This window comes from Astyanax mexicanus, chromosome 1 (assembly GCF_023375975.1).
Source record: "Astyanax mexicanus isolate ESR-SI-001 chromosome 1, AstMex3_surface, whole genome shotgun sequence".
NCBI lineage: Eukaryota > Metazoa > Chordata > Actinopteri > Characiformes > Acestrorhamphidae > Astyanax > Astyanax mexicanus.
The window spans coordinates 54,086,581-54,110,411 of record NC_064408.1 but is presented as its reverse complement, the minus strand read 5'-3'; the positions used below and the strand labels follow the sequence as shown (position 1 = coordinate 54,110,411).

Sequence of the window (23,831 nt, the reverse complement as noted above, 5' to 3'; positions counted from 1 at the left end):
TATGGTATCCGGGGTGGTTGCTAAGGTGTTGCTAGGTGGTTGCTAGGTGGTTGCTAAGGTGTTGCTAGGCGGTTGCTAAGGTGTTGCTATGGTATCCGGGGTGGTTGCTAAGGTGTTGCTAGGTGGTTGCTAGGTGGTTGCTAAGGTGTTGCTAGGCGGTTGCTAAGGTGTTGCTAGGGTATCCGGGGTGGTTGCTAAGGTGTTGCTAGGTGGTTGCTAGGGTGTGGCTAGGCGGTTGCTAAGGTGTTGCTATGGTATCCGGGGTGGTTGCTAAGGTGTTGCTAGGTGGTTGCTAGGTGGTTGCTAGGTGGTTGCTAGGCGGTTGCTAAGGTATCCAGGGTGGTTGCTATGGTGTTGCTAAGTGGTTGGTAGGTCACTCCTAAGCTGTTGCTAGGCGGTTGCTAAGGTGTTGCTATGGTATCCGGGGTGGTTGCTAAGGTGTTGCTAGGTGGTTGCTAGGTGGTTGCTAAGGTGTTGCTAGGTGGTTGCTAGGTGATGTATATGCATAAATTAGATTAAATGGTGTTTGCACGTTGCTACGCAACGTGCAAATACATCAATCAGCTATGCACGCTAGGTTGCTCTGGCCGTTCGGGGGTGTCCAAACTTTTGACCCGTGGCTCCATTACACACAGTACTGGGGCTCTGGGGTGTCCAAACTTTTGACCCGTGGCTTCATTACACACAGTACTGGGGGGCCGGGGTGTCCAAACTTTTGACCTAACGCTGTTTTATCCCATAGCTGCTCCATACACTCACAGTACTGGAGTTCTAGCTACCTGTCCTTCGATCTAGCTGCCGTCCTCCGATTGGCCCCATTCATTCCAATGGGGCCACTTCGTACGACAATCGTACGAAATCCGTACGTCGTAACTTTTCGTAACGCATATTTTCGGAAAGAGCTCAATAAGTTCTACAGGTCCTCAATTGGTTTCATCTTCGTATTTCAAAAATTGCGACGTCCACGGGCGTGCAAAGTTCTGCCCATTCATTTTCAATGGGCAAAAAAACGCGTACTTACGAAGTTTTTACGAAAAACGTAAGTCCGATCGGAAAGCTGTATACAAGCCCACCATTCCCGATATGGACGCACGTTTTCTCTTTTGAACGAAGTCGATATTTCGAAAACTGCGGCACTAGTTAACCGGACAAAAAACAGGTGGAATAATAATAAGAATAAGACTTAAGAATAACAGTACTGTGATTGCATACTGCAATCACACTAATAATAATAACTAGATTGCAGTTCCTACAGAAACTGCGAGTGTGATTGCAGTGCTGGCTGGTATCTGCTGTGGTGTTGCTAAGGTGTTGCTAAGTGGTTGCTAAGGTGTGGCTATGGTATCCGTGGTGGTTGCTAAGGTGTTGCTAAGTGGTTGCTAGGTGGTTGCTAAGGTGTTGCTAGGCGGTTGCTAAGGTGTTGCTATGGTATCTGGGGTGGTTGCTAAGGTGTTGCTAGGTGGTTGCTAAGGTGTTGCTAGGCGGTTGCTAAGGTGTTGCTATGGTATCCGGGGTGGTTGCTAAGGTGTTGCTAGGTGGTTGCTAGGTGGTTGCTAAGGTGTTGCTAGGCGGTTGCTAAGGTGTTGCTATGGTATCCGGGGTGGTTGCTAAGGTGTTGCTAGGTGGTTGCTAGGTGGTTGCTAAGGTGTTGCTAGGCGGTTGCTAAGGTGTTGCTATGGTATCCGGGGTGGTTGCTAAGGTGTTGCTAGGTGGTTGCTAGGGTGTTGCTAGGCGGTTGCTAAGGTGTTGCTATGGTATCTGGGGTGGTTGCTAAGGTGTTGCTAGGTGGTTGCTAGGTGGTTGCTAAGGTGTTGCTAGGCGGTTGCTAAGGTGTTGCTATGGTATCCGGGGTGGTTGCTAAGGTGTTGCTAGGTGGTTGCTAGGTGGTTGCTAAGGTGTTGCTAGGCGGTTGCTAAGGTGTTGCTAGGGTATCCGGGGTGGTTGCTAAGGTGTTGCTAGGTGGTTGCTAGGGTGTGGCTAGGCGGTTGCTAAGGTGTTGCTATGGTATCCGGGGTGGTTGCTAAGGTGTTGCTAGGTGGTTGCTAGGTGGTTGCTAGGGTGTTGCTAGGCGGTTGCTAAGGTATCCAGGGTGGTTGCTATGGTGTTGCTAAGTGGTTGGTAGGTCACTCCTAAGCTGTTGCTAGGCGGTTGCTAAGGTGTTGCTATGGTATCCGGGGTGGTTGCTAAGGTGTTGCTAGGTGGTTGCTAGGTGGTTGCTAAGGTGTTGCTAGGTGGTTGCTAGGTGATGTATATGCATAAATTAGATTAAATGGTGTTTGCACGTTGCTACGCAACGTGCAAATACATCAATCAGCTATGCACGCTAGGTTGCTCTGGCCGTTCGGGGGTGTCCAAACTTTTGACCCGTGGCTCCATTACACACAGTACTGGGGCTCTGGGGTGTCCAAACTTTTGACCCGTGGCTTCATTACACACAGTACTGGGGGGCCGGGGTGTCCAAACTTTTGACCTAATGCTGTTTTATCCCATAGCTGCTCCATACACTCACAGTACTGGAGTTCTAGCTACCTGTCCTTCGATCTAGCTGCCGTCCTCCGATTGGCCCCATTCATTCCAATGGGGCCACTTCGTACGACAATCGTACGAAATCCGTACGTCGTAACTTTTCGTAACGCATATTTTCGGAAAGAGCTCAATAAGTTCTACAGGTCCTCAATTGGTTTCATCTTCGTATTTCAAAAATTGCGACGTCCACGGGCGTGCAAAGTTCTGCCCATTCATTTTCAATGGGCAAAAAAACGCGTACTTACGAAGTTTTTACGAAAAACGTAAGTCCGATCGGAAAGCTGTATACAAGCCCACCATTCCCGATATGGACGCACGTTTTCTCTTTTGAACGAAGTCGATATTTCGAAAACTGCGGCACTAGTTAACCGGACAAAAAACAGGTGGAATAATAATAAGAATAAGACTTAAGAATAACAGTACTGTGATTGCATACTGCAATCACACTAATAATAAGAAGAAGAAGAAGAAGAAGAATAAGACTTAAGAAGATCAATACTGTGATTGCATTACTGCAATCACACTAATAATAACTAGATTGCAGTTCCTGCAGAAACTGCGAGTGTGATTGCAGTGCTGGCTGGTATCTGCTAAGGTGTTGCTAAGGTGTTGCTATGGTATCCGGGGTGGTTGCTAAGATGTTGCTAGGTGGTTGCTAAGGTGTTGCTAGGCGGTTGCTAAGGTGTTGCTATGGTATCTGGGGTGGTTGCTAAGGTGTTGCTAGGTGGTTACTAGGTGGTTGCTAAGGTGTTGCTAGGCGGTTGCTAAGGTGTTGCTACGCGGTTGCTAAGGTGTTGCTATGGTATTTGGGGTGGTTGCTAAGGTGTTGCTAGGTGGTTGCTAGGTGGTTGCTAGGTGGTTGCTAAGGTGTTGCTAGGCGGTTGCTAAGGTGTTGCTATGGTATCCGGGGTGGTTGCTAAGGTGTTGCTAGGTGGTTGCTAGGGTGTTGCTAGGCGGTTGCTAAGGTGTTGCTATGGTATCTTGGGTGGTTGCTAAGGTGTTGCTAGGTGGTTGCTAGGTGGTTGCTAGGGTGTTGCTAGGCGGTTGCTAAGGTGTTGCTATGGTATCCTGGGTGGTTGCTAAGGTGTTGCTAGGTGGTTGCTAGGGTGTTGCTAGGCGGTTGCTAAGGTGTTGCTATGGTATCCGTGGTGGTTGCTAAGGTGTTGCTAGGTGGTTGCTAGGTGGTTGCTAGGGTGTTGCTAGGCGGTTGCTAAGGTGTTGCTATGGTATCCGGGGTGGTTGCTAAGGTGTTGCTAGGTGGTTGCTAGGGTGTTGCTATGGTATCCGGGGTGGTTGCTAAGGTGTTGCTAGGTGGTTGCTAGGTGGTTGCTAGGGTGTTGCTAGGCAGTTGCTAAGGTGTTGCTATGGTATCCGGGGTGGTTGCTAAGGTGTTGCTAGGTGGTTGCTAGGTGGTTGCTAGGTGGTTGCTAGGGTGTTGCTAGGCGGTTGCTAAGGTGTTGCTATGGTATCCTGGGTGGTTGCTAAGGTGTTGCTAGGTGGTTGCTAGGGTGTTGCTAGGCGGTTGCTAAGGTGTTGCTATGGTATCCGGGGTGGTTGCTAAGGTGTTGCTAGGTGGTTGCTAGGTGGTTGCTAGGGTGTTGCTAGGCGGTTGCTAAGGTGTTGCTATGGTATCCGGAGTGGTTGCTAAGGTGTTGCTAGGTGGTTGCTAGGGCGTTGCTAGGCGGTTGCTATGGTATCCGGGGAGGTTGCTAAGGTGTTGCTAAGTGGTTGGTAGGTGGTTGCTAAGGTGTTGCTAGGCGGTTGCTAAGGTGTTGCTATGGTATCCGGGGTGGTTGCTAAGGTGTTGCTAGGTGGTTGCTAAGGTGTTGCCAGGCGGTTGCTTAGGTGTTGCTATGGTATCCGGGGTGGTTGCTAAGGTGTTGCTAGGTGGTTGCTAGGTGGTTGCTAGGGTGTTGCTAGGCGGTTGCTAAGGTGTTGCTATGGTATCCAGGGTGGTTGCTATGGTGTTTCTAGGTGGTTGCTAGGTGATGTATATGCATAAATTTGATTAAATGGTGTTTAAATACATCAATCAGCTATGCACGCTAGGTTGCTCTGGCCGTTCGGGGGTGTCCAAACTTTTGACCCGTGGCTCCATTACACACAGTACTGGGGGGCCGGGGTGTCCAAACTTTTGACCCGTGGCTCCATTACACACAGTACTGGGGGGCCGGGGTGTCCAAACTTTTGACCTAATGCTGTTTTATCCCATAGCTGCTCCATTACACACAGTACTGGAGTTCTAGCTACCTGTCCTTCGATCTAGCTGCCGTCCTCCGATTGGCCCCATTCATTCCAATGGGGCCACTTCGTACGACATTCGTACGAAATCCGTACGTCGTAACTTTTCGTAACGCATATTTTCGGAAAGAGCTCAATAAGTTCTACAGGTCCTCAATTGGTTTCATCTTCGTATTTCAAAAATTGCGACGTCCACGGGCGTGCAAAGTTCTGCCCATTCATTGTCAATGGGCAAAAAAACGCGTACTTACGAAGTTTTTACGAAAAACGTAAGTCCGATCGGAAAGCTGTATACAAGCCCACCATTCCCGATATAGACGCACGTTTTCTCTTTTGAACGAAGTCGATATTTCGAAAACTGCGGCACTAGTTAACCGGACAAAAAACAGGTGGAATAATAATAATAACTAGATTGCAGTTCCTACAGAAACTGCGAGTGTGATTGCAGTGCTGGCTGGTATCTGCTATGGTGTTGCTAAGGTGTTGCTAAGTGGTTGCTAAGGTGTGGCTATGGTATCCGGGGTGGTTGCTAAGGTGTTGCTAAGTGGTTGCTAGGTGGTTGCTAAGGTGTTGCTAGGCGGTTGCTAAGGTGTTGCTATGGTATCTGGGGTGGTTGCTAAGGTGTTGCTAGGTGGTTGCTAAGGTGTTGCTAGGCGGTTGCTAAGGTGTTGCTATGGTATCCAGGGTGGTTGCTAAGGTGTTGCTAGGTGGTTGCTAGGTGGTTGCTAAGGTGTTGCTAGGCGGTTGCTAAGGTGTTGCTATGGTATCCGGGGTGGTTGCTAAGGTGTTGCTAGGTGGTTGCTAGGTGGTTGCTAAGGTGTTGCTAGGCGGTTGCTAAGGTGTTGCTATGGTATCCGGGGTGGTTGCTAAGGTGTTGCTAGGTGGTTGCTAGGGTGTTGCTATGGTATCCGGGGTGGTTGCTAAGGTGTTGCTAGGTGGTTGCTAGGTGGTTGCTAGGGTGTTGCTAGGCGGTTGCTAAGGTGTTGCTATGGTATCCGGGGTGGTTGCTAAGGTGTTGCTAGGTGGTTGCTAAGGTGTTGCTAGGCGGTTGCTAAGGTGTTGCTATGGTATCCGGGGTGGTTGCTAAGGTGTTGCTAGGTGGTTGCTAAGGTGTTGCTAGGCGGTTGCTAAGGTGTTGCTATGGTATCCGGGGTGGTTGCTAAGGTGTTGCTAGGTGGTTGCTAGGGTGTTGCTAGGCGGTTGCTAAGGTGTTGCTATGGTATCCGGGGTGGTTGCTAAGGTGTTGCTAGGTGGTTGCTAGGGTGTTGCTAGGCGGTTGCTAAGGTGTTGCTATGGTATCCGGGGTGGTTGCTAAGGTGTTGCTAGGTGGTTGCTAGGTGGTTGCTAGGGTGTTGCTAGGCGGTTGCTAAGGTGTTGCTATGGTATCCGGGGTGGTTGCTAAGGTGTTGCTAGGTGGTTGCTAGGTGGTTGCTAGGGTGTTGCTAGGCGGTTGCTAAGGTGTTGCTATGGTATCCGGGGTGGTTGCTAAGGTGTTGCTAGGTGGTTGCTAGGTGGTTGCTAGGGTGTTGCTAGGCGGTTGCTAAGGTGTTGCTATGGTATCCGGGGTGGTTGCTAAGGTGTTGCTAGGTGGTTGCTAGGTGGTTGCTAGGGTGTTGCTAGGCGGTTGCTAAGGTGTTGCTATGGTATCCGGGGTGTTTGCTAAGGTGTTGCTAGGTGGTTGCTAGGTGGTTGCTAGGGTGTTGCTAGGCGGTTGCTAAGGTGTTGCTATGGTATCCGGGGTGGTTGCTAAGGTGTTGCTAGGTGGTTGCTAGGTGGTTGCTAGGGTGTTGCTAGGGGGTTGCTAAGGTGTTGCTATGGTATCTGGGGTGGTTGCTAAGGTGTTGCTAGATGGTTGCTAGGTGGTTGCTATGGTGTTGCTAGGCGGTTGCTAAGGTGTTGCTATGGTATCCGGGGTGGTTGCTATGGTGTTTCTAGGTGGTTGCTAGGTGATGTATATGCATAAATTTGATTAAATGGTGTTTGCACGTTGCTACGCAACGTGCAAATACATCAATCAGCTATGCACGCTAGGTTGCTCTGGCCGTTCGGGGGTGTCCAAACTTTTGACCCGTGGCTCCATTACACACAGTACTGGGGGGCCGGGGTGTCCAAACTTTTGACCCGTGGCTCCATTACACACAGTACTGGGGGGCCGGGGTGTCCAAACTTTTGACCTAACGCTGATTTATCCCATAGCTGCTCCATTACACACAGTACTGGAGTTCTAGCTACCTGTCCTTCGATCTAGCTGCCGTCCTCCGATTGGCCCCATTCATTCCAATGGGGCCACTTCGTACGACATTCGTACGAAATCCGTACGTCGTAACTTTTCGTAACGCATATTTTCGGAAAGAGCTCAATAAGTTCTACAGGTCCTCAATTGGTTTCATCTTAGTATTTCAAAAATTGCGACGTCCACGGGCGTGCAAAGTTCTGCCCATTCATTTTCAATTGGCAAAAAAACGCGTACTTACGAAGTTTTTACGAAAAACGTAAGTCCGATCGGAAAGCTGTATACAAGCCCACCATTCCCGATATGGACGCACGTTTTCTCTTTTGAACGAAGTCGATATTTCGAAAACTGCGGCACTAGTTAACCGGACAAAAAACAGGTGGAATAATAATAATAATAATAATAATAACTAGATTGCAGTTCCTACAGAAACTGCGAGTGTGATTGCAGTGCTGGCTGGTATCTGCTGTGGTGTTGCTAAGGTGTTGCTAAGGTGTGGCTATGGTATCCGGGGTGGTTGCTAAGGTGTTGCTAAGTGGTTACTAGGTGGTTGCTAAGGTGTTGCTATGGTATCTGGGGTGGTTGCTAAGGTGTTGCTAGGTGGTTGCTAAGGTGTTGCTATGGTATCCGGGGTGGTTGCTAAGGTGTTGCTAAGTGGTTGCTAGGTGGTTGCTAAGGTGTTGCTAGGCGGTTGCTAAGGTGTTGCTATGGTATCTGGGGTGGTTGCTAAGGTGTTGCTAGGTGGTTGCTAAGGTGTTGCTAGGCGGTTGCTAAGGTGTTGCTATGGTATCCGGGGTGGTTGCTAAGGTGTTGCTAGGTGGTTGCTAAGGTGTTGCTAGGCGGTTGCTAAGGTGTTGCTATGGTATCCGGGGTGGTTGCTAAGGTGTTGCTAGGTGGTTGCTAGGTGGTTGCTAAGGTGTTGCTAGGCGGTTGCTAAGGTGTTGCTATGGTATCCGGGGTGGTTGCTAAGGTGTTGCTAGGTGGTTGCTAGGGTGTTGCTAAGGTGTTGCTATGGTATCCAGGGTGGTTGCTAAGGTGTTGCTAGGTGGTTGCTAAGGTGTTGCTAGGCGGTTGCTAAGGTGTTGCTATGGTATCCGGGGTGGTTGCTAAGGTGTTGCTAGGTGGTTGCTAGGTGGTTGCTAGGGTGTTGCTAGGCGGTTGCTAAGGTGTTGCTATGGTATCCGGGGTGTTTGCTAAGGTGTTGCTAGGGTGTTGCTAGTCGGTTGCTAAGGTGTTGCTAGGCGGTTGCTAAGGTGTTGCTATGGTATCCGGGGTGGTTGCTAAGGTGTTGCTAGGTGGTTGCTAGGTGGTTGCTAGGGTGTTGCTAGGCGGTTGCTAAGGTGTTGCTATGGTATCCGGGGTGGTTGCTAAGGTGTTGCTAGGTGGTTGCTAAGGTGTTGCTAGGCGGTTGCTAAGGTGTTGCTATGGTATCCGGGGTGGTTGCTAAGGTGTTGCTAGGTGGTTGCTAGGCGGTTGCTAAGGTGTTGCTATGGTATCCGGGGTGGTTGCTAGGTGGTTGCTACGGTGTTGCTAGGCGGTTGCTAAGGTGTTGCTAGGTGGTTGCTAAGGTGTTGCTAGGCGGTTGCTAAGGTGTTGCTATGGTATCCAGGGTGGTTGCTAAGGTGTTGCTAGGTGGTTGCTAGGTGGTTGCTAAGGTGTTGCTAGGCGGTTGCTAAGGTGTTGCTATGGTATCCGGGGTGGTTGCTAAGGTGTTGCTAGGTGGTTGCTAGGTGATTTATATGCATAAATTAGATTAAATGGTGTTTGCACGTTGCTACGCAACGTGCAAATACATCAATCAGCTATGCACGCTAGGTTGCTCTGGCCGTTCGGGGGTGTCCAAACTTTTGACCCGTGGCTCCATTACACACAGTACTGGGGGGCCGGGGTGTCCAAACTTTTGACCCATGGCTCCATTACACACAGTACTGGGGGGGGCCGGGGTGTCCAAACTTTTGACCTAACGCTGATTTATCCCATAGCTGCTCCATATACTCACAGTACTGGAGTTCTAGCTACCTGTCCTTCGATCTAGCTGCCGTCCTCCGATTGGCCCCATTCATTCCAATGGGGCCACTTCGTACGACATTCGTACGAAATCCGTACGTCGTAACTTTTCGTAACGCATATTTTCGGAAAGAGCTCAATAAGTTCTACAGGTCCTCAATTGGTTTCATCTTCGTATTTCAAAAATTGCGACGTCCACGGGCGTGCAAAGTTCTGCCCATTCATTTTCAATGGGCAAAAAAACGCGTACTTACGAAGTTTTTACGAAAAACATAAGTCCGATCGGAAAGCTGTATACAAGCCCACCATTCCCGATATGGACGCACGTTTTCTCTTTTGAACGAAGTCGATATTTCGAAAACTGCGGCACTAGTTAACCGGACAAAAAACAGGTGGAATAATAATAATAATAATAATAATAATAATAATAATAAGAATAAGACTTAAGAAGAACAGTACTGTGATTGCATACTGCAATCACACTAATAATAATAACTAGATTGCAGTTCCTACAGAAACTGCGAGTGTGATTGCAGAGCTGACCGGGGTACCCAAACTTTTGACCAGTTGCTCCATTACACACAGTACTGGGGCACTGGGGTGTCCAAACTTTTGACCCGTGGCTCCATTACACAGTACTGGGGCTCTGGGGTGTCCAAACTTTTGACCCGTGGCTCCATTACACACAGTGCTGGGGCTCTGGGGTGTCCAAACTTTTGACCCGTGACTCCATTACACACAGTGCTGGGGCTCTGGGGTGTCCAAACTTTTGACCCGCAGCTCCATTACACACAGTGCTGGGGCTCTGGGGTGTCCAAACTTTTGACCCGTGGCTCCATTACACACAGTACTGGGCTCTGGGGTGTCCAAACTTTTGACCCGTGGCTCCATTACACACAGTGCTGGGGCTCTGGGGTGTCCAAACTTTTGACCCGTGGCTCCATTACACACAGTGCTGGGGCTCTGGGGTGTCCAAACTTTTGACCCGTGGCTCCATTACACACAGTACTGGGGGGCCGGGGTGTCCAAACTTTTGACCTAACGCTGATTTATCCCATAGCTGCTCCATTACACACAGTACTGGAGTTCTAGCTACCTGTCCTTCGATCTAACTGCCGTCCTCCGATTTGCCCCATTCATTCCAATGGGGCCACTTCGTACGACAATCGTACGAAATCCGTACGACGTAACTTTTCGTAACGCATATTTTCGGAAAGAGCTCAATAAGTTCTACAGGTCCTCAATTGGTTTCATCTTCGTATTTCAAAAATTGCGACGTCCACGGGCGTGCAAAGTTCTGCCCATTCATTTTCAATGGGCAAAAAAACGCGTACTTACGAAGTTTTTACGAAAAACGTTAGTCCGATCGGAAAGCTGTATACAAGCCCACCATTCCCGATATGGACGCACGTTTTCTCTTTTGAACGAAGTCGATATTTCGAAAACTGCGGCACTAGTTAACCGGACAAAAAACAGGTGGAATAATAATAATAACTAGATTGCAGTTCCTACAGAAACTGCGAGTGTGATTGCAGTGCTGGCTGGTATCTGCTATGGTGTTGCTAGGTGGTTGCTAAGGTGTTGCTAGGTGGTTGCTAAGGTGTTGCTATGGTATCCGGGGTGGTTGCTAAGGTGTTGCTAGGTGGTTGCTAGGTGGTTGCTAGGCGGTTGCTAAGGTGTTGCTATGGTATCCGGGGTGGTTGCTAAGGTGTTGCTAGGTGGTTGCTAGGTGGTTGCTAAGGTGTTGCTAGGCGGTTGCTAAGGTGTTGCTAGGCGGTTGCTAAGGTGTTGCTATGGTATTTGGGGTGGTTGCTAAGGTGTTGTTAGGTGGTTGCTAGGTGGTTGCTAAGGTGTTGCTAGGCGGTTGCTAAGGTGTTGCTATGGTATCCGGGGTGGTTGCTAAGGTGTTGCTATGGTATCCGGGGTGGTTGCTAAGGTGTTGCTAGGTGGTTGCTAGGTGGTTGCTAGGGTGTTGCTAGGCGGTTGCTAAGGTGTTGCTATGGTATCTTGGGTGGTTGCTAAGGTGTTGCTAGGTGGTTGCTAGGTGGTTGCTAGGGTGTTGCTAGGCGGTTGCTAAGGTGTTGCTATGGTATCTGTGGTGGTTGCTAAGGTGTTGCTAGGTGGTTGCTAGGTGGTTGCTAGGGTGTTGCTAGGCGGTTGCTAAGGTGTTGCTATGGTATCCGGGATGGTTGCTAAGGTGTTGCTAGGTGGTTGCTAGGTGGTTGCTAGGGTGTTGCTAGGTGGTTGCTAGGTGGTTGCTAAGGTGTTGCTAGGCGGTTGCTAAGGTGTTGCTATGGTATCCGGGGTGGTTGCTAAGGTGTTGCTATGGTATCCGGGGTGGTTGCTAAGGTGTTGCTAGGTGGTTGCTAGGTGGTTGCTAGGGTGTTGCTAGGCGGTTGCTAAGGTGTTGCTATGGTATCTTGGGTGGTTGCTAAGGTGTTGCTAGGTGGTTGCTAGGTGGTTGCTAGGGTGTTGCTAGGCGGTTGCTAAGGTGTTGCTATGGTATCTGGGGTGGTTGCTAAGGTGTTGCTAGGTGGTTGCTAGGTGGTTGCTAGGGTGTTGCTAGGCGGTTGCTAAGGTGTTGCTATGGTATCCGGGATGGTTGCTAAGGTGTTGCTAGGTGGTTGCTAGGTGGTTGCTAGGGTGTTGCTAGGCGGTTGCTAAGGTGTTGCTATGGTATCCGGGGTGGTTGCTAAGGTGTTGCTAGGTGGTTGCTAAGGTGTTGCTAGGCGGTTGCTAAGGTGTTGCTATGGTATCCGGGGTGGTTGCTAAGGTGTTGCTAGGTGGTTGCTAGGCGGTTGCTAAGGTGTTGCTATGGTATCCGGGGTGGTTGCTAAGGTGTTGCTAAGTGGTTGCTATGCGGTTGCTAAGGTGTTGCTAGGCGGTTGCTAAGGTGTTGCTATGGTATCCGGGGAGGTTGCTAAGGTGTTGCTAGGTGGTTGCTAGGAGGTTGCTAAGGTGTTGCTAGGCGGTTGCTAAGGTGTTGCTATGGTATCCGGGGTGGTTGCTAAGGTGTTGCTAGGTGGTTGCTAGGCGGTTGCTAAGGTGTTGCTATGGTATCCGGGGTGGTTGCTAAGGTGTTGCTAAGTGGTTGCTATGCGGTTGCTAAGGTGTTGCTAGACGGTTGCTAAGGTGTTGCTATGGTATCCGGGGAGGTTGCTAAGGTGTTGCTAGGTGGTTGCTAGGTGGTTGCTAAGGTGTTGCTAGGCGGTTGCTAAGGTGTTGCTATGGTATCTGTGGTGGTTGCTATGGTGTTTCTAGGTGGTTGCTAGGTGATTTATATGCATAAATTAGATTAAATGGTGTTTGCACGTTGCTACGCAACGTGCAAATACATCAATCAGCTATGTACGCTAGGTTGCTCTGGCCGTTCGGGGGTGTCCAAACTTTTGACCCGTGGCTCCATTACACACAGTACTGGGGGGCCGGGGTGTCCAAACTTTTGACCCATGGCTCCATTACACACAGTACTGGGGGGGGCCGGGGTGTCCAAACTTTTGACCTAATGCTGTTTTATCCCATAGCTGCTCCATTACACACAGTACTGGAGTTCTAGCTACCTGTCCTTCGATCTAGCTGCCGTCCTCCGATTGGCCCCATTCATTCCAATGGGGCCACTTCGTACGACATTCGTACGAAATCCGTACGTCGTAACTTTTCGTAACGCATATTTTCGGAAAGAGCTCAATAAGTTCTACAGGTCCTCAATTGGTTTCATCTTCGTATTTCAAAAATTGCGATGTCCACGGGCGTGCAAAGTTCTGCCCATTCATTTTCAATGGGCAAAAAAACGCGTACTTACGAAGTTTTTACGAAAAACGTAAGTCCGATCGGAAAGCTGTATACAAGCCCACCATTCCCGATATGGACGCACGTTTTCTCTTTTGAACGAAGTCGTTATTTCGAAAACTGCGGCACTAGTTAACCGGACAAAAAACAGGTGGAATAATAATAATAACTAGATTGCAGTTCCTACAGAAACTGCGAGTGTGATTGCAGTGCTGGCTGGTATCTGCTATGGTGTTGCTAAGGTGTTGCTAAGTGGTTGCTAAGGTGTGGCTATGGTATCCGGGGTGGTTGCTAAGGTGTTGCTAAGTGGTTGCTAGGTGGTTGCTAAGGTGTTGCTAGGCGGTTGCTAAGGTGTTGCTATGGTATCTGGGGTGGTTGCTAAGGTGTTGCTAGGTGGTTGCTAAGGTGTTGCTAGGCGGTTGCTAAGGTGTTGCTATGGTATCCAGGGTGGTTGCTAAGGTGTTGCTAGGTGGTTGCTAGGTGGTTGCTAAGGTGTTGCTAGGCGGTTGCTAAGGTGTTGCTATGGTATCCGGGGTGGTTGCTAAGGTGTTGCTAGGTGGTTGCTAGGTGGTTGCTAAGGTGTTGCTAGGCGGTTGCTAAGGTGTTGCTATGGTATCCGGGGTGGTTGCTAAGGTGTTGCTAGGTGGTTGCTAGGGTGTTGCTATGGTATCCGGGGTGGTTGCTAAGGTGTTGCTAGGTGGTTGCTAGGTGGTTGCTAGGGTGTTGCTAGGCGGTTGCTAAGGTGTTGCTATGGTATCCGGGGTGGTTGCTAAGGTGTTGCTAGGTGGTTGCTAAGGTGTTGCTAGGCGGTTGCTAAGGTGTTGCTATGGTATCCGGGGTGGTTGCTAAGGTGTTGCTAGGTGGTTGCTAGGTGGTTGCTAAGGTGTTGCTAGGCGGTTGCTAAGGTGTTGCTATAGTATCCGGGGTGGTTGCTAAGGTGTTGCTAGGTGGTTGCTAGGTGGTTGCTAAGGTGTTGCTAGGCGGTTGCTAAGGTGTTGCTATGGTATCCGGGGTGGTTGCTAAGGTGTTGCTAGGTGGTTGCTAGGTGGTTGCTAAGGTGTTGCTAGGCGGTTGCTAAGGTGTTGCTATGGTATCCGGGGTGGTTGCTAAGGTGTTGCTAGGTGGTTGCTAGGTGGTTGCTAAGGTGTTGCTAGGCGGTTGCTAAGGTGTTGCTATGGTATCCGGGGTGGTTGCTAAGGTGTTGCTAGGTGGTTGCTAGGTGGTTGCTAGGGTGTTGCTAGGCGGTTGCTAAGGTGTTGCTATGGTATCCGGGGTGGTTGCTAAGGTGTTGCTAGGTGGTTGCTAGGTGGTTGCTAGGGTGTTGCTAGGCGGTTGCTAAGGTGTTGCTATGGTATCCGGGGTGGTTGCTAAGGTGTTGCTAGGTGGTTGCTAGGTGGTTGCTAGGGTGTTGCTAGGCGGTTGCTAAGGTGTTGCTATGGTATCCGGGGTGGTTGCTAAGGTGTTGCTAGGTGGTTGCTAGGTGGTTGCTAGGGTGTTGCTAGGCGGTTGCTAAGGTGTTGCTATGGTATCCGGGGTGTTTGCTAAGGTGTTGCTAGGTGGTTGCTAGGTGGTTGCTAGGGTGTTGCTAGGGTGTTGCTAGGCGGTTGCTAAGGTGTTGCTATGGTATCCGGGGTGGTTGCTAAGGTGTTGCTAGGTGGTTGCTAGGTGGTTGCTAGGGTGTTGCTACGGGGTTGCTAAGGTGTTGCTATGGTATCTGGGGTGGTTGCTAAGGTGTTGCTAGATGGTTGCTAGGTGGTTGCTATGGTGTTGCTAGGCGGTTGCTAAGGTGTTGCTATGGTATCCGGGGTGGTTGCTATGGTGTTTCTAGGTGGTTGCTAGGTGATTTATATGCATAAATTAGATTAAATGGTGTTTGCACGTTGCTACGCAACGTGCAAATACATCAATCAGCTATGCACGCTAGGTTGCTCTGGCCGTTCGGGGGTGTCCAAACTTTTGACCCGTGGCTCCATTACACACAGTACTGGGGGGCCGGGGTGTCCAAACTTTTGACCCGTGGCTCCATTACACACAGTACTGGGGGGCCGGGGTGTCCAAACTTTTGACCTAACGCTGATTTATCCCATAGCTGCTCCATTACACACAGTACTGGAGTTCTAGCTACCTGTCCTTCGATCTAGCTGCCGTCCTCCGATTGGCCCCATTCATTCCAATGGGGCCACTTCGTACGACATTCGTACGAAATCCGTACGTCGTAACTTTTCGTAACGCATATTTTCGGAAAGAGCTCAATAAGTTCTACAGGTCCTCAATTGGTTTCATCTTAGTATTTCAAAAATTGCGACGTCCACGGACGTGCAAAGTTCTGCCCATTCATTTTCTATGGGCAAAAAAACGCGTACTTACGAAGTTTTTACGAAAAACGTAAGTCCGATCGGAAAGCTGTATACAAGCCCACCATTCCCGATATGGACGCACGTTTTCTCTTTTGAACGAAGTCGATATTTCGAAAACTGCGGCACTAGTTAACCGGACAAAAAACAGGTGGAATAATAATAATAATAACTAGATTGCAGTTCCTGCAGAAACTGCGAGTGTGATTGCAGTGCTGGCTGGTATCTGCTAAGGTGTTGCTAGGTGGTTGCTAAGGTGTTGCTAGGTGGTTGCTAAGGTGTTGCTATGGTATCCGGGGTGGTTGCTAAGATGTTGCTAGGTGGTTGCTAGGTGGTTGCTAAGGTATTGCTAGGCGGTTGCTAAGGTGTTGCTATGGTATCCGGGGTGGTTGCTAAGGTGTTGCTAGGTGGTTGCTAGTTGGTTGCTAGGTGGTTGCTAGGCGGTTGCTAGGCGGTTGCTAAGGTGTTGCTATGGTATCCGGGGTGGTTGCTAAGGTGTTGCTAGGTGGTTGCTAGGCGGTTGCTAAGGTGTTGCTATGGTATCCGGGGTGGTTGCTAAGGTGTTGCTAAGTGGTTGCTAGGTGGTTGCTAAGGTGTTGCTAGGCGGTTGCTAAGGTGTTGCTATGGTATCCAGGGTGGTTGCTAAGGTGTTGCTAGGTGGTTGCTAGGGTGTTGCTAGGCGGTTGCTAAGGTGTTGCTATGGTATCCAGGGTGGTTGCTAAGGTGTTGCTAGGTGGTTGCTAGGTGGTTGCTAGGGTGTTGCTAGGCGGTTGCTAAGGTGTTGCTATGGTATCTGTGGTGGTTTCTATGGTGTTTCTAGGTGGTTGCTAGGTGGTTGCTAAGGTGTTGCTAGGCGGTTGCTAAGGTGTTGCTATGGTATCCGGGGTGGTTGCTAAGGTGTTGCTAAGTGGTTGCTATGCGGTTGCTAAGGTGTTGCTAGGCGGTTGCTAAGGTGTTGCTATGGTATCCGGGGAGGTTGCTAAGGTGTTGCTAGGTGGTTGCTAGGTGGTTGCTAAGGTGTTGCTAGGCGGTTGCTAGGGTGTTGCTAGGCGGTTGCTAAGGTGTTGCTATGGTATCCAGGGTGGTTGCTAAGGTGTTGCTAGGTGGTTGCTAGGGTGTTGCTAGGCGGTTGCTAAGGTGTTGCTATGGTATCCAGGGTGGTTGCTAAGGTGTTGCTAGGTGGTTGCTAGGGTGTTGCTAGGCGGTTGCTAAGGTGTTGCTATGGTATCCGGGGTGGTTGCTAAGGTGTTGCTAGGTGGTTGCTAGGTGGTTGCTAAGGTGTTGCTAGGCGGTTGCTAAGGTGTTGCTATGGTATCCGGGGTGGTTGCTAAGGTGTTGCTAGGTGGTTGCTAGGTGGTTGCTAAGGTGTTGCCAGGCGGTTGCTAAGGTGTTGCTATGGTATCCGGGGTGGTTGCTAAGGTGTTGCTAGGTGGTTGCTAGGTGGTTGCTAGGGTGTTGCTAGGCGGTTGCTAAGGTGTTGCTATGGTATCCGGGATGGTTGCTAAGGTGTTGCTAGGTGGTTGCTAGGTGGTTGCTAGGGTGTTGCTAGGCGGTTGCTAAGGTGTTGCTATGGTATCCGGGGTGGTTGCTAAGGTGTTGCTAGGTGGTTGCTAGGTGGTTGCTAGGGTGTTGCTAGGCGGTTGCTAAGGTGTTGCTATGGTATCCGGGGTGGTTGCTAAGGTGTTGCTAGGTGTTTGCTAGGTGGTTGCTAAGGTGTTGCTAGGCGGTTGCTAAGGTGTTGCTATGGTATCCGGGGTGGTTGCTAAGGTGTTGCTAGGTGGTTGCTAGGTGGTTGCTAAGGTGTTGCTAGGTGGTTGCTAGGTGATGTATATGCATAAATTAGATTAAATGGTGTTTGCACGTTGCTACGCAACGTGCAAATACATCAATCAGCTATGCACGCTAGGTTGCTCTGGCCGTTCGGGGGTGTCCAAACTTTTGACCCGTGGCTCCATTACACACAGTGCTGGGGCTCTGGGGTGTCCAAACTTTTGACCCGTGGCTCCATTACACACAGTACTGGGGGGCCGGGGTGTCCAAACTTTTGACCTAATGCTGTTTTATCCCATAGCTGCTCCATACACTCACAGTACTGGAGTTCTAGCTACCTGTCCTTCGATCTAGCTGCCGTCCTAGCTGCCGTCTAGCTGCCGTCCATTCATTCCTATGGGGCCACTTCGTACGACAATCGTACGAAATCCGTACGTCGTAACTTTTCGTGACGCATATTTTCGGAAAGAGCTCAATAAGTTCTACAGGTCCTCAATTGGTTTCATCTTCGTATTTCAAAAATTGCGACGTCCACGGGCGTGCAAAGTTCTGCCCATTCATTTTCAATGGGCAAAAAAACGCGTACTTACGAAGTTTTTACGAAAAACGTAAGTCCGATCGGAAAGCTGTATACAAGCCCACCATTCCCGATAAGGACGCACGTTTTCTCTTTTGAACGAAGTCGATATTTCGAAAACTGCGGCACTAGTTAACCGGACAAAAAACAGGTGGAATAATAATAATAACTAGATTGCAGTTCCTGCAGAAACTGCGAGTGTGATTGCAGTGCTGGCTGGTATCTGCTAAGGTGTTGCTAGGTGGTTGCTAAGGTGTTGCTAGGTGGTTGCTAAGGTGTTGCTGTGGTATCCGGGGTGGTTGCTAAGATGTTGCTAGGTGGTTGCTAAGGTATTGCTAGGCGGTTGCTAAGGTGTTGCTATGGTATCCAGGATGGTTGCTAAGGTGTTGCTAGGTGGTTGCTAGGGTGTTGCTAGGCGGTTGCTAAGGTGTTGCTATGGTATTCGGGGTGGTTGCTAAGGTGTTGCTATGGTATCCGGGGTGGTTGCTAAGGTGTTGCTAGGTGGTTGCTAAGGTGTTGCTAGGCGGTTGCTAAGGTGTTGCTATGGTATCTGGGGTGGTTGCTAAGGTGTTGCTAGGTGGTTGCTAGGTGGTTGCTAGGGTGTTGCTAGGCGGTTGCTAAGGTGTTGCTATGGTATCCGGGGTGGTTGCTAAGGTGTTGCTAGGTGGTTGCTAGGTGGTTGCTAGGGTGTTGCTAGGCGGTTACTAAGGTGTTGCTATGGTATCCGGGGTGGTTGCTAAGGTGTTGCTAGGTGGTTGCTAGGTGGTTGCTAGGGTGTTGCTAGGCGGTTGCTAGGTGGTTGCTAAGGTGTTGCTATGGTATCCGGGGTGGTTGCTAAGGTGTTGCTAGGTGGTTGCTAGGTGGTTGCTAGGGTGTTGCTAGGCGGTTGCTAAGGTGTTGCTATGGTATCCGGGGTGGTTGCTAAGGTGTTGCTAAGTGGTTGGTAGGTGGTTGCTAAGGTGTTGCTAGGCGGTTGCTAAGGTGTTGCTATGGTATCCGGGGTGGTTGCTAAGGTGTTGCTAGGTGGTTGCTAGGGTGTTGCTAGGCGGTTGCTAAGGTGTTGCTATGGTATCCGGGGTGGTTGCTAAGGTGTTGCTATGGTATCCGGGGTGGTTGCTAAGGTGTTGCTAGGTGGTTGCTAAGGTGTTGCTATGGTATCTGGGGTGGTTACTAAGGTGTTGCTAGGTGGTTGCTAGGTGGTTGCTAAGGTGTTGCCAGGCGGTTGCTAAGGTGTTGCTATGGTATCTGGGGTGGTTGCTAAGGTGTTGCTAGGTGGTTGCTAGGTGGTTGCTAGGGTGTTGCTAGGCGGTTGCTAAGGTGTTGCTATGGTATCCGGGATGGTTGCCAAGGTGTTGCTAGGTGGTTGCTAGGTGGTTGCTAGGGTGTTGCTAGGCGGTTGCTAAGGTGTTGCTATGGTATCCGGGGTGGTTGCTATGGTGTTTCTAGGTGGTTGCTAGGTGATGTATATGCATCAATTAGATTAAATGGTGTTTGCACGTTGCTACGCAACGTGCAAATACATCAATCAGCTATGCACGCTAGGTTGCTCTGGCCGTTCGGGGGTGTCCAAACTTTTGACCCGTGGCTCCATTACACACAGTACTGGGGGGCCGGGGTGTCCAAACTTTTGACCCATGGCTCCATTACACACAGTACTGGGGGGGGGCCGGGGTGTCCAAACTTTTGACCTAACGCTGATTTATCCCATAGCTGCTCCATACACTCACAGTACTGGAGTTCTAGCTACCTGTCCTTCGATCTAGCTGCCGTCCTCCGATTGTCCCCATTCATTCCAATGGGGCCACTTCGTACGAAATTCGTACGAAATCCGTACGTCGTAACTTTTCGTAACGCATATTTTCGGAAAGAGCTCAATAAGTTCTACAGGTCCTCAATTGGTTTCATCTTCGTATTTCAAAAATTGCGACGTCCACGGGCGTGCAAAGTTCTGCCCATTCATTTTCAATGGTCAAAAAAACGCGTACTTACGAAGTTTTTACGAAAAACGTAAGTCCGATCGGAAAGCTGTATACAAGCCCACCATTCCCGATATGGACGCACGTTTTCTCTTTTGAACGAAGTCGATATTTCGAAAACTGCGGCACTAGTTAACCGGACAAAAAACAGGTGGAACTAGATTGCAGTTCCTGCAGAAACTGCGAGTGTGATTGCAGTGCTGGCTGGTATCTGCTAAGGTGTTGCTAGGTGGTTGCTAAGGTGTTGCTAGGTGGTTGCTAAGGTGTTGCTATGGTATCCGGGGTGGTTGCTAAGGTGTTGCTAGGTGGTTGCTAGGTGGTTGCTAGGGTGTTGCTAGGCGGTTGCTAAGGTGTTGCTATGGTATCCGGGGTGGTTGCTAAGGTGTTGCTAGGTGGTTGCTAGGGTGTTGCTAGGCGGTTGCTAAGGTGTTGCTATGGTATCCAGGGTGGTTGCTAAGGTGTTGCTAGGTGGTTGCTAGGTTGTTGCTAGGGTGTTGCTAGGCGGTTGCTAAGGTGTTGCTATGGTATCCGGGGTGGTTGCTAAGGTGTTGCTAGGTGGTTGCTAGGTTGTTGCTAGGGTGTTGCTAGGCGGTTGCTAAGGTGTTGCTATGGTATCCGGGGTGGTTGCTAAGGTGTTGCTAGGTGGTTGCTAGGTGGTTGCTAGGCGGTTGCTAAGGTGTTGCTATGGTATCCGGGGTGGTTGCTAAGGTGTTGCTAGGTGGTTGCTAAGGTGTTGCTAGGCGGTTGCTAAGGTGTTGCTAGGCGGTTGCTAAGGTGTTGCTATGGTATTTGGGGTGGTTGCTAAGGTGTTGCTAGGTGGTTGCTAGGTGGTTGCTAGGTGGTTGCTAAGGTGTTGCTAGGCGGTTGCTAAGGTGTTGCTATGGTATCCGGGGTGGTTGCTAAGGTGTTGCTAGGTGGTTGCTAGGTGGTTGCTAGGGTGTTGCTAGGCAGTTGCTAAGGTGTTTGCCATGGTATCTTGGGTGGTTGCTAAGGTGTTGCTAGGTGGTTGCTAGGGTGTTGCTAGGCGGTTGCTAAGGTGTTGCTATGGTATCCGGGGGGGTTGCTAAGGTGTTGCTAGGTGGTTGCTAGGTGGTTGCTAAGGTGTTGCTAGGCGGTTGCTAAGGTGTTGCTATGGTATCCGGGGTGGTTGCTAAGGTGTTGCTAGGTGGTTGCTAGGTGGTTGCTAGGGTGTTGCTAGGCGGTTGCTAAGGTGTTGCTATGGTATCCGGGGTGGTTGCTAAGGTGTTGCTAGGTGGTTGCTAGGTGGTTGCTAAGGTGTTGCTAGGCGGTTGCTAAGGTGTTGCTATGGTATCCAGGGTGGTTGCTAAGGTGTTGCTAGGGTGTTGCTAGGCGGTTGCTAAGGTGTTGCTATGTATCCGGGGTGGTTGCTAAGGTGTTGCTAGGTGGTTGCTACGGTGTTGCTAGGCGGTTGCTAAGGTGTTGCTATGGTATCCGGGATGGTTGCTAAGGTGTTGCTAGGTGGTTGCTAGGTGGTTGCTAGGGTGTTGCTAGGCGGTTGCTAAGGTGTTGCTATGGTATCCGGGGTGGTTGCTAAGGTGTTGCTAGGTGGTTGCTAGGTGGTTGCTAGGGTGTTGCTAGGCGGTTGCTAAGGTGTTGCTATGGTATCCGGGGTGGTTGCTAAGGTGTTGCTAGGTGGTTGCTAGGGTGTTGCTAGGCGGTTGCTAAGGTGTTGCTATGGTATCCGGGGTGGTTGCTAAGGTGTTGCTAGGTGGTTGCTAGGTGGTTGCTAGGGTGTTGCTAGGCGGTTGCTAAGGTGTTGCTATGGTATCCGGGGTGGTTGCTAAGGTGTTGCTAGGTGGTTGCTAGGTGGTTGCTAGGGTGTTGCTAGGCGGTTGCTAAGGTGTTGCTATGGTATCCGGGGTGGTTGCTAAGGTGTTGCTAGGTGGTTGCTAGGTGGTTGCTAAGGTGTTGCTAGCCGGTTGCTAAGGTGTTGCTATGGTATCTGGGGTGGTTGCTAAGGTGTTGCTAGGTGGTTGCTAGGTGGTTGCTAGGGTGTTGCTAGGCGGTTGCTAAGGTGTTGCTATGGTATCCGGGGTGGTTGCTAAGGTGTTGCTAGGTGGTTGCTAGGTGGTTGCTAAGGTGTTGCTAGGCGGTTGCTAAGGTGTTGCTATGGTATCCGGGGTGGTTGCTAAGGTGTTGCTAGGTGGTTGCTAGGTGGTTGCTAGGGTGTTGCTAGGCGGTTGCTAAGGTGTTGCTATGGTATCCGTGGTGGTTGCTAAGGTGTTGCTAGGTGGTTGCTAGGTGGTTGCTAAGGTGTTGCTAGGCGGTTGCTAAGGTGTTGCTATGGTATCTGGGGTGGTTGCTAAGGTGTTGCTAGGTGGTTGCTAAGGTGTTGCTATGGTATCCGGGATGGTTGCTAAGGTGCTGCTAGGTGGTTGCTAGGTGGTTGCTAGGGTGTTGCTAGGCGGTTGCTAAGGTGTTGCTATGGTATCCGGTGTGGTTGCTAAGGTGTTGCTAGGCGGTTGCTAAGGTGTTGCTAGGCAGTTGCTAAGGTGTTGCTATGGTATCCGGGGTGGTTGCTAAGGTGTTGCTAGGTGGTTGCTAGGCGGTTGCTAAGGTGTTGCTATGGTATCCGGGGTGGTTGCTAAGGTGTTGCTAAGGTGTCGCTAGGCGGTTGCTCAGGTGTTGCTATGGTATCCGGGGAGGTTGCTAAGGTGTTGCTAGGTGGTTGCTAGGTGGTTGCTAAGGTGTTGCTAGGCGGTTGCTAAGGTGTTGCTATGGTATCTGTGGTGGTTGCTATGGTGTTTCTAGGTGGTTGCTAGGTGATTTATATGCATAAATTAGATTAAATGGTGTTTGCACGTTGCTACGCAACGTGCAAATACATCAATCAGCTATGCACGCTAGGTTGCTCTGGCCGTTCGGGGGTGTCCAAACTTTTGACCCGTGGCTCCATTACACACAGTACTGGGGGGCCGGGGTGTCCAAACTTTTGACCCATGGCTCCATTACACACAGTACTGGGGGGCCGGGGTGTCCAAACTTTTGACCTAATGCTGTTTTATCCCATAGCTGCTCCATACACTCACAATACTGGAGTTCTAGCTACCTGTCCTTCGATCTAGCTGCCGTCCTCCGATTGGCCCCATTCATTCCAATGGGGCCACTTCGTACGACATTCGTACGAAATCCGTACGTCGTAACTTTTCGTAACGCATATTTTCGGAAAGAGCTCAATAAGTTCTACAGGTCCTCAATTGGTTTCATCTTCGTATTTCAAAAATTGCGACGTCCACGGGCGTGCAAAGTTCTGCCCATTCATTTTCAATGGTCAAAAAAACGCGTACTTACGAAGTTTTTACGAAAAACGTAAGTCCGATCGGAAAGCTGTATACAAGCCCACCATTCCCGATATGGACGCACGTTTTCTCTTTTGAACGAAGTCGATATTTCGAAAACTGCGGCACTAGTTAACCGGACAAAAAACAGGTGGAATAATAATAATAATAATAATAATAATAATAATAATAATAAGAATAAGACTTAAGAAGAACAATACTGTGATTGCATTACTGCAATCACACTAATAAGAAGAATAAGACTTAAGAAGAACAATACTGTGATTGCATTACTGCAATCACACTAATAATAATAATAATAATAATAATAATAAGAATAAGACTTAAGAAGAACAATACTGTGATTGCATTACTGCAATCACACTAATAAGAAGAAGAAGAAGAAGAATAAGACTTAAGAAGATCAATACTGTGATTGCATTACTGCAATCACACTAATAATAATAATAAGAATAAGACTTAAGAAGAACAGTACTGTGATTGCATACTGCAATCACACTAACTAGATTGCAGTTCCTGCAGAAACTGCGAGTGTGATTGCAGTGCTGGCTGGTATCTGCTATGGTGTTGCTAAGGTGTTGCTATGGTATCCGGGGTGGTTGCTAAGGTGTTGCTAAGTGTTGCTATCGTATCCAGGGTGGTTGCTAAGGTGTTGCTAAGTGGTTGCTAGGTGGTTGCTAAGGTGTTGCTAGGTGGTTGCTAAGGTGTTGCAATGGTATCCGGGGTGGTTGCTAAGGTGTTGCTAGATGGTTGCTAGGCGGTTGCTAAGGTGTTGCTATGGTATCCGGGGTGGTTGCTAAGGTGTTGCTAAGGTGTTGCTATGGTATCCGGGGTGGTTGCTAAGGTGTTGCTAGGTGGTTGCTAGGGTGTTGCTAGGCGGTTGCTAAGGTGCTGCTATGGTATCCGGGGTGGTTGCTAGGCGGTTGCTAAGGTGTTGCTATGGTATCCGGGGTGGTTGCTAAGGTGTTGCTAAGTGGTTGCTAGGTGGTTGCTAAGGTGTTGCTAGGCAGTTGCTAAGGTGTTGCTATGGTATCCGGG

General features: G+C 49.7%; 1 protein-coding gene and 1 long non-coding RNA gene across 3 annotated transcripts in view; one reads left to right on the top strand and one right to left on the bottom strand.

Moving 5' to 3' along the window:
• Positions 1 to 20,582, top strand: part of LOC125802333 (uncharacterized) — a 46,604-nt gene extending 26,022 nt beyond the window's left edge. The window contains exon 3 of the long non-coding RNA XR_007439367.1: positions 20,510 to 20,582. This is a non-coding gene — a long non-coding RNA (uncharacterized LOC125802333). The remainder of the gene's footprint in view (positions 1 to 20,509) is intronic.
• Positions 1 to 23,831, bottom strand: part of mettl24 (methyltransferase like 24) — a 118,333-nt gene that overhangs the window by 78,689 nt on the left and 15,813 nt on the right. The window lies entirely within an intron of this gene.